Source organism: Anarrhichthys ocellatus, unplaced genomic scaffold, assembly GCF_004355925.1.
Source record: "Anarrhichthys ocellatus isolate YVR2014 unplaced genomic scaffold, GSC_Weel_1.0 scaffold187, whole genome shotgun sequence".
Lineage (NCBI taxonomy): Eukaryota > Metazoa > Chordata > Actinopteri > Perciformes > Anarhichadidae > Anarrhichthys > Anarrhichthys ocellatus.
Window position 1 is genome coordinate 213,977 of NW_022280217.1, and position 7,662 is coordinate 221,638.

A 7,662-nucleotide genomic window follows, 5' to 3' on the forward strand; every position below is an offset into this window, starting at 1 on the left:
TATAAAGTACAATATGCACCTCTGAGGTGTAGTACAGTATAAAGTACTATATGTACCTCTGGGATGTAGTGCAGTACAAAGTACAATATGTACCTCTGAGGTGTAGTACAGTATAAAGTACAACATGTACCTCCTCCGCGAATCACCACCTTAACGTGGTGGAGGAGTTTGAGTGGCTCAGTGATCCTGGGAGCTATGTTGTCTGGGGCATTAGCCCCTGGTAGGGTCTCCCAAGGCAAACAGGTCTCAGGGGAGAGCCCAGATTAAGAGCGGTTCAAAACAACCCCAATGAAAAGCAGCCCATGGACTTCAGTCACCTCGCCCGGACCAGGGAAACCGGGGCACCCTCCCGGAGCCAGACCCAGGAGGGGAGCTCGTCGGCGAGCGTCTGGTTGTCGGGCCTTTGCCCATGGGGCCCGGTCGGGCTCAGCCCGAATAAACAGCATGGAGCAGCCACCCTGTGGACCCACCACCCGCAGGGATAAGCATCGGGGTCGGGTGCAATGCAGACCGGGCGGCGGGTCAGGCGGGAGGCCTGGGCGAGCCGATCGCCGGCAGCATAGACTAGCTCTAGGGAGCCAGAGCTGGTGCAGGAGGTGGAGTGGTACCAGCTAGATATAGTTGGACTCACCTCCACACACAGCGCTGGCTCTGGAACCAAGCTCCTGGAGAGGGGTTGGACTTTGTCCTTTTTCCGGATTTGCCCAGGGTGAGAGGCGCCGGGCGGGAGTGGGGATACTCACGAGCCCCTGGCAGAGCGCCGCTGTGTTGGAGTTCTCACCGGAGAACGAGAGGGTCGCCTCCATGCGCCTACAGGTTGCGGGGAGCAAGGCTCTGACTGTGGTTTGTGCTTATGCACCAAATAGCAGTTCAGAGTATCCGGCCTTCTTGGAGTCGGTGGGAGGGGTCCTGGAAAGGGCGCCGCCTACCGACTCCATAGTTCTCCTGGGGGACTTCAACGCTCATGTGGGCAATGACGGAGAAACCTGGCGGGGGGTGATTGGGAGGAACGGCTTGCCCGATCTGAACCCGAATGGCGTCTTGTTATTGGACTTCTGTGCTTGCCACGGTTTGGCCATAACGAACACCATGTTCGAACATAAGGTGGCTCATAAGTGTACCTGGTACCAGAACACCTTAGGCCGGAGATCAATGATCGACTTTGTAATCGTATCATTTGATTTGCGGCCGTATGTCTTGGACACTCGGGTGAAGAGAGGAGCAGAGCTGTCAACTGATCACCACCTGGTGGTGAGTTGGATCAGATGGCAGCGGAACTGGTTGGAAAGACCCGGCAAGCCCAAACGTGTAGTGAGGGTGAACTGGGAACATCTGGCGGAGGACCCTGTCCGGGAAGGTCTTTAACTCGGAAGAACTTCTCACACATCCCGAGGGAGGTTGGAGACATGGAATCCGAATGGACCATGTTCAAAGCCTCTATTGTGGATGCGGCCGCTAGGAGCTGTGGCCGGAAGGTCATCGGTGCCTGTCGTGGCGGCAACCCGAGAACCCGGTGGTGGACACCGCAGGTGAGGGAAGTCATCAAGCTGAAGAAGGAGACCTTCAAGGCCTGGTTGGCCCAGGGGTCTCCCGAAGCAGCTGACAGGTACTGGCAGGACAGAAGGGCTGCAGCTGCGGTGGTCGCGAGTGCTAAAACTCGGGCATGGGAGAGTTCGGGGAGGCCATGGAGAAGGACTTTCGGTTGGCCTCAAGGAGGTTCTGGCAAACCATCCGACGGCTCAGGAAGGGAAAGCAGGTCTTACCCCAGGCTGTTCTCAGCAGGGGGGGGAACTGCTGACCCGGACAGGGGACATCGTCGGGCGGTGGAAAGAGCACTTTGAGGAACTCCTAAACCCGACCAACATGTCCTCTGCAGAGGAGGCAGCGCCTGAAGATCTAGGGGGAGGCTCACCCATATCCCTGGCAGAGGCCGCTGAGGTAGTCAAAAAGCTCCTTGCTTGCGCCGGGGGTGGATGAGATCCGCCCTGAGATGCTGAAAGCGCTGGACATAGTTGGGCTGTCCTGGCTGACACGCCTCTTCAATGTCGCATGGGGGTCGGGATCAGTGCCCATGGACTGGCAGACCGGGGTGGTGGTTCCCATTTTCAAAAAGGGGGACCGGAGAGTGTGCTCGAATTACCGGGGTATCACACTACTCAGCCTCCCGGGGAAGGCTTATGCCAGGGTGGTGGAAAGGAGGCTCCGACCGCTTGTCGAACCTCAGATTCAAGAGGAGCAATGCGGATTCCATCCCGGCCGTGGAACAGTGGACCAGCTCTTTACCCTCGCAAGACTACTGGAGGGGTTCTGGGAGTTTGCCCAACCAGTCTACATGTGCTTTGTGGACTTGGAGAAGGCTTTCGACCGGGTCCCTCGGGGGTTCTTGTGGGGGGTGCTGCGGGAGTATGGGGTGCTGGACCCATTACAACGGGCGATCTGGTCTGTACGACTGCAGTAGGAGCTGTGTCCACATTCTCGGCAATAAGTCAGACATGTTCCTGGTGGGTGTTGGCCTCCGCCAGGGCTGCCCTTTGTCTCCGGTCCTGTTCGTGACTTTCATGGACAGGATATCTAGGCGCAGCCGGGGGGTGGAGAACGTCAGGTTCGGAGGTCTCGGGATCGCCTCTCTGCTGTTTGCAGATGATGTGGTCCTGTTAGCCTCCTCGGATCGTGACCTCCAGCATTCACTGGGGCGGTTTGCAGCCGAGTGTGAAGCGGCGGGGATGAGAGTTAGCACCTCCAAATCTGAGGCCATGGTTCTCTGCCGGAAACCGGTGGATTGCTCCCTCCAGGTGGGGACGGAGTGCCTACCTCAAGCGAAGGAGTTCAAGTATCTCGGGGTCTTTTTCACGAGTGAGGGTAAGATGGAGCGGGAGATCGACAGACGGATCGGTGCGGCTGCAGCAGTAAAGCAGGCGCTGCACCGGACCGTCTTGGTGAAGAGGGAGCTGAGCCGGAAGGCAAAGCTCTCAATTTTACCACTCGGTCTACGTTCCTACCCTCACCTATGGTCATGAACTCTGGGTCGTGACCAAAAGGACAAGGTCGCGGCTACAAGCGGCCGAAATGAGTTTCCTCCGTAGGGTGGCCGGGCTCAGCCTTAGAGATAGGGTAAGGAGCTCGGTCATCAGGAGGGAGCTTGGAGTCGAGCCGCTACTCCTTCACATTGAAAGGAGTCAGCTGAGGTGGTTCGGGCATCTAATTAGGATGCCTCCTGGACGCCTCCCACTGGAGGTTTTCCAGGCACGTCCAACTGGGAAGAGACCCCGGGGAAGACCCAGAACACGCTGGAGGGATTACATCTCCCAGCTGGCCTGGGAACGCCTCGGGATCCCCCAGAATGAGCTGGAACATGTTGCCGGTGAGAGGGAGGTCTGGGTCGGCCTGCTTGACCTGCTGCCACCGTGACCTGACCCCGGATAAGCGGAGGAAAATGGATGGATGGATGGATGTACCTCTGAGGTGTAGTATAGTATAAAGTACAACATGTACCTCTGAGATGTAGTACAGTATAAAGTACAATATGTCCCTTTGAGATGTAGTACAGTATAAAGTACAACATGTCCCTTTGAGATGTAGTACAGTATAAAGTACAACATGTACCTCTGAGATGTAGTACAGTATAAAGTACAATATGTCCCTTTGAGATGGAGTACAGTATAAAGTACAATATGTCCCTTTGAGATGTAGTACAGTATAAAGTACATGTACCTCTGAGATGTAGTACAGTATAAAGTTTACTTTTGTTCCAGCAGATGGCGCCACGTGACTGGTTTCACGGTGTGGTAGTAGTGTAGTACTGTCACTGGTAGTGAAGTATTTCACAGTGTAGTATTAGTACTTTTACTTCAGTGAGGTAGTAGTGTAGTACTGTCACTGGTAGAGGAGTACTTTCACAGTGTAGTACCAGTACTTCTACTTCAGTGAGGTAGTAGTGTAGTACTGTCACTGGTAGTGAAGTACTTTCACAGTGTAGTACTCGTACTTTTACTTCAGTGAGGTAGTAGTGTAGTACTGTCACTGGTAGAGGAGTACTTTCACAGTGTAGTACCAGTACTTCTACTTCAGTGAGGTAGTAGTGTAGTACTGTCACTGGTAGAGGAGTACTTTCACAGTGTAGTACTAGTACTTTTACTTCAGTACTAATGATGAACAATAACAGTAGTCAGTGATGAGAATAATACAGTGTTATATACTAAAGGAGACATTCTACTCAGTGAGTACTTGTGATACTCTGAAGTACTTCTACCTGTAGAACACACGCAGGCTGATTCTCTCAGCACGTGTTTGTGTTTTGGATCCTTCAGCGTCTCGTGTTACAAACAGTAGAGTATTTATATATACATGACATATACATATACATACATATATATATATATATATAAATATATAAATACATAAATATAACGGTGACCCACTTTTCATGAGCAGCTGCTTTTCTCATAGTTTCTATTTTAGACTTTTATTCCATCTGATGAAGAGTTGTCTACATGTCTTCATGTCTACATATACTACTTATATAATAAATATTATTATTACAAACTAAATCACATAACTTCTAGTTTGTCCTGCGTACCATCTGTATAAATATACATACATACAGTATATAAATTAAATATAAATATTATCATGTATAATGTAATTGGAATTAAATATATGAATTCAAATTAAATAAATATGAATAAAATATAGAAATTGAATATAGAAAAATAAATACATAGATGTAAATTAATCATTTAATATAAATTAATTATATAAATATATAGGAAATACAAATATATATATATATAAATACAAATATATGAATTCAAATTAAATACATAAATATAAATTATTTACAAATATATAAATACATGTAAACATAAATGTAATCCATGAATATAAATTGAATAAATAAATATGAATGAAATGTGAATATGAAGTAGCTGCCTGCAGTCAGCTGTTGCTGAGGTCCCAGACCTCCGTCTATTTAAAGCCTGGATCTGGTTCTGGTCCACTTTAAGTTCTCAGAGACACGTTAACGTCTTCGTCAACTTCAAACCTTTCAGATAAACGTCTCTCAGAAGGCGACTCGGCGGTCGGTCGGGTTTATAATTCATCATGTTCATAAAATACTAAACAGAATAAAACAGGAGGCAGAAACTGGTTCATTGTCACGTCGATTTTTAAATTCTATAAAATACTAAATGAATATAGAATAAAAGAAAATTACAATTAAAAACTGGTAGTTTTGTGCAGAAATGTCTTTTTTAAAGTAACTGATTATTATTAAGTGAGATGAAATAACAACACTGATGTCTTCATGGTTTCATGGTCTTATCTGTGGCACTGTTCACACCTCATACACGGATCAGAAACAGCTCCAGGTCGACCTCCTTGTCCTCCTCACGTCGACAGACAGACCCGATGACAGCTTCAGTCTGTTTCCCAGCATGCCTCAGTGCAGCTGGGTCACCCTCAGAAACATGAACCCCCTACCCCACCCCCATATACAAAAACCCCCTCTTGAACTATTCCCGTCCTCTAGCCTCCATTTACACCAACAGACGGCTAAGTAAGGCCGGGAGGCGTTCACTGACCCCGGTAAATATAGGAAAAACATGTGCACCGCTAAATACGGACTCTCCTCTCAGGCTGGGAGAGTCCCTGAGAAAGGACAAGGACAAAGCTCACAATCGAATTAAACCTTTATTCACACAAACAGACATTTCAACGTTACAGCAGAATCTGAAATCAACTTCAGAGTTCAAGTTTTCAGTTTTTACAAAGAGACGAACACAATAAATAATCTAGACTTTGTCTAGACTTGAATGACGAGTGCGAGAAAAAAATAGAAAAGTATAAAAAGTCAAGTACAAAAACGTTCCCGAACGATTGCACGACTCCTCAAGAACCTGAAGTTTCTGATAAAAGCAGCAGCACCTCTGTTTTTTTACTTCCTGGTCTACAGTCCAGTCTTTGTTCCTTACTGGTCTTCGTCGCCCCCCTTTCTGAAGTCCATCCTAGCTAGCACCACCTCCGCCTCCTTGGTGTCCACGCTCAGGTGCTCCATGTTCTCGTAGCCCGGCTCGGGCCCCTGCAGCTGGGCCCCCCCCCACGGCAGCCTGCCGGGCCTCCTCCTGCAGCTGCTTGGCGGCGAGCAGGAACTCGGCGGCGCTGCCGGACTTCATGTTCTGGTCCAGCTTCTCCTTCAGCTGGTCGCCGAGCTGCAGCTGCTGCTTGTACCGCTCCGCCAAGCTCCTCAACGAGGACACTTTGCTCTGCTCCTCCTCGGCGACCCGCTCCAGGAGCTGGCCTTTGCGCTCCTCCAGGATGGCGAACAGCAGGTCGAAGCTCTCGCTGAGCCGCCTCCTCTGCAGCTCGCCATTCTCCCGGACGCGCTCGCAGGCGTCGTCCGTCTGCGTCACCGCGACCTGTACGCGGCCGTTCCCGGCGACGAGCTGCTCCACGGTGGCGCGCAGCTCATTCTTCTGGCTCTGGTACACGCCGTGCAGCGGCAACACCTCGCAGTCCTTGTGCTGCCCAAACACCTTGCACATGGAGCAGGTGGGCGTCTGGCAGCTGACGCAGTAGATGTTGATGCGTTCGTCCTCGTGGTCTTTGCACATCGGCTCCTTGGCGTCCTTGTCCTTCAGCGGCGGGTCCTCGCCGCCGCCGTCGCCCCCTTTGCTCTCCTGCTGCTGCTTGTACATGTCGATGATGTTCTCCACCAGCAGGTTCCTCTGCAGCCCGTACACGCCGTGCCGGTCCAGGATCACCTCGAAGCGGCAGGTGGGGCAGCGGAAGGTGCCCCCGGAGTAGTGGTAGGGGTTCTTGGAGTCGTAGAGGTCGTTGGCGCAACCTCGGCACAGGTTGTGCTGGCAGGGGAGGATGACCACGGGTTTGGTGAACATTTCGAGGCAGATGGGGCAGCTGAGCTGTTTCTCCAGACTCTCCATGGGGCCGAGACCGTGAACCACCTGACTCGTCTGGATGTCCATCGTCTTCTTCTTCTTCTGGTCCTGGAGGGTCTCTGGGTCTCTTCTTCTCTGGGGTTTATTTCTATCTGCCGGCGTCAGAAGCCCCTCAGCCTTTATATCCTCGAGGGGCCGGACCTAACACCACCCCCCCACCGGCTGTTTGTCACACCGGTTCTGAAATAGACTCCCAGCATGCCTTACTGAGGACTGGACCCCCCCCGCCCCCCCCCCACAGACTGCAGAGTCATCCAACAACATGAGTCTGTTTACGTCACTTGTTGTGTCTACAATTCATGTTTATTTATATTTATATAGAAACATTTCCCTTTAAATGCAAACAGACAATGTTAAGATAACATCTAGGAGCAACTTTATACGAGTCCAGACTGTCTGACCTTTGACCCTAAATGTTCCTGTTTGTGTTACACAACATCAGCAGTAGGTGAGCAAACAGTCATGTGGACAGTGGAGACCAACAGGTTGAGCAACAAACAGCTGCATGGAAGCATAAACATCGAAACGTGTTCCAAAAACATTTCAGCGAAGGGATCAACAACATCAGAGCAACTTGTTCCACAACATCAGAGCAACGTGTTCCACAACATCAGAGCAACGTGCTCCACAACATCAGAGCAACTTCTTCCACAACATCAGAGCAACGTGTTCCACAACATCTGACCAACGTGTTCCACAACATCAGAGC

General features: G+C 50.5%; 1 pseudogene; it reads right to left on the bottom strand.

The window, feature by feature from the left end:
- Window positions 1-5,650: 5,650 nt before the first annotated feature.
- On the bottom strand, window positions 5,651-7,034 carry LOC116400640 (E3 ubiquitin-protein ligase TRIM63 pseudogene; annotated as a pseudogene).
- Window positions 7,035-7,662: the final 628 nt, after the last annotated feature.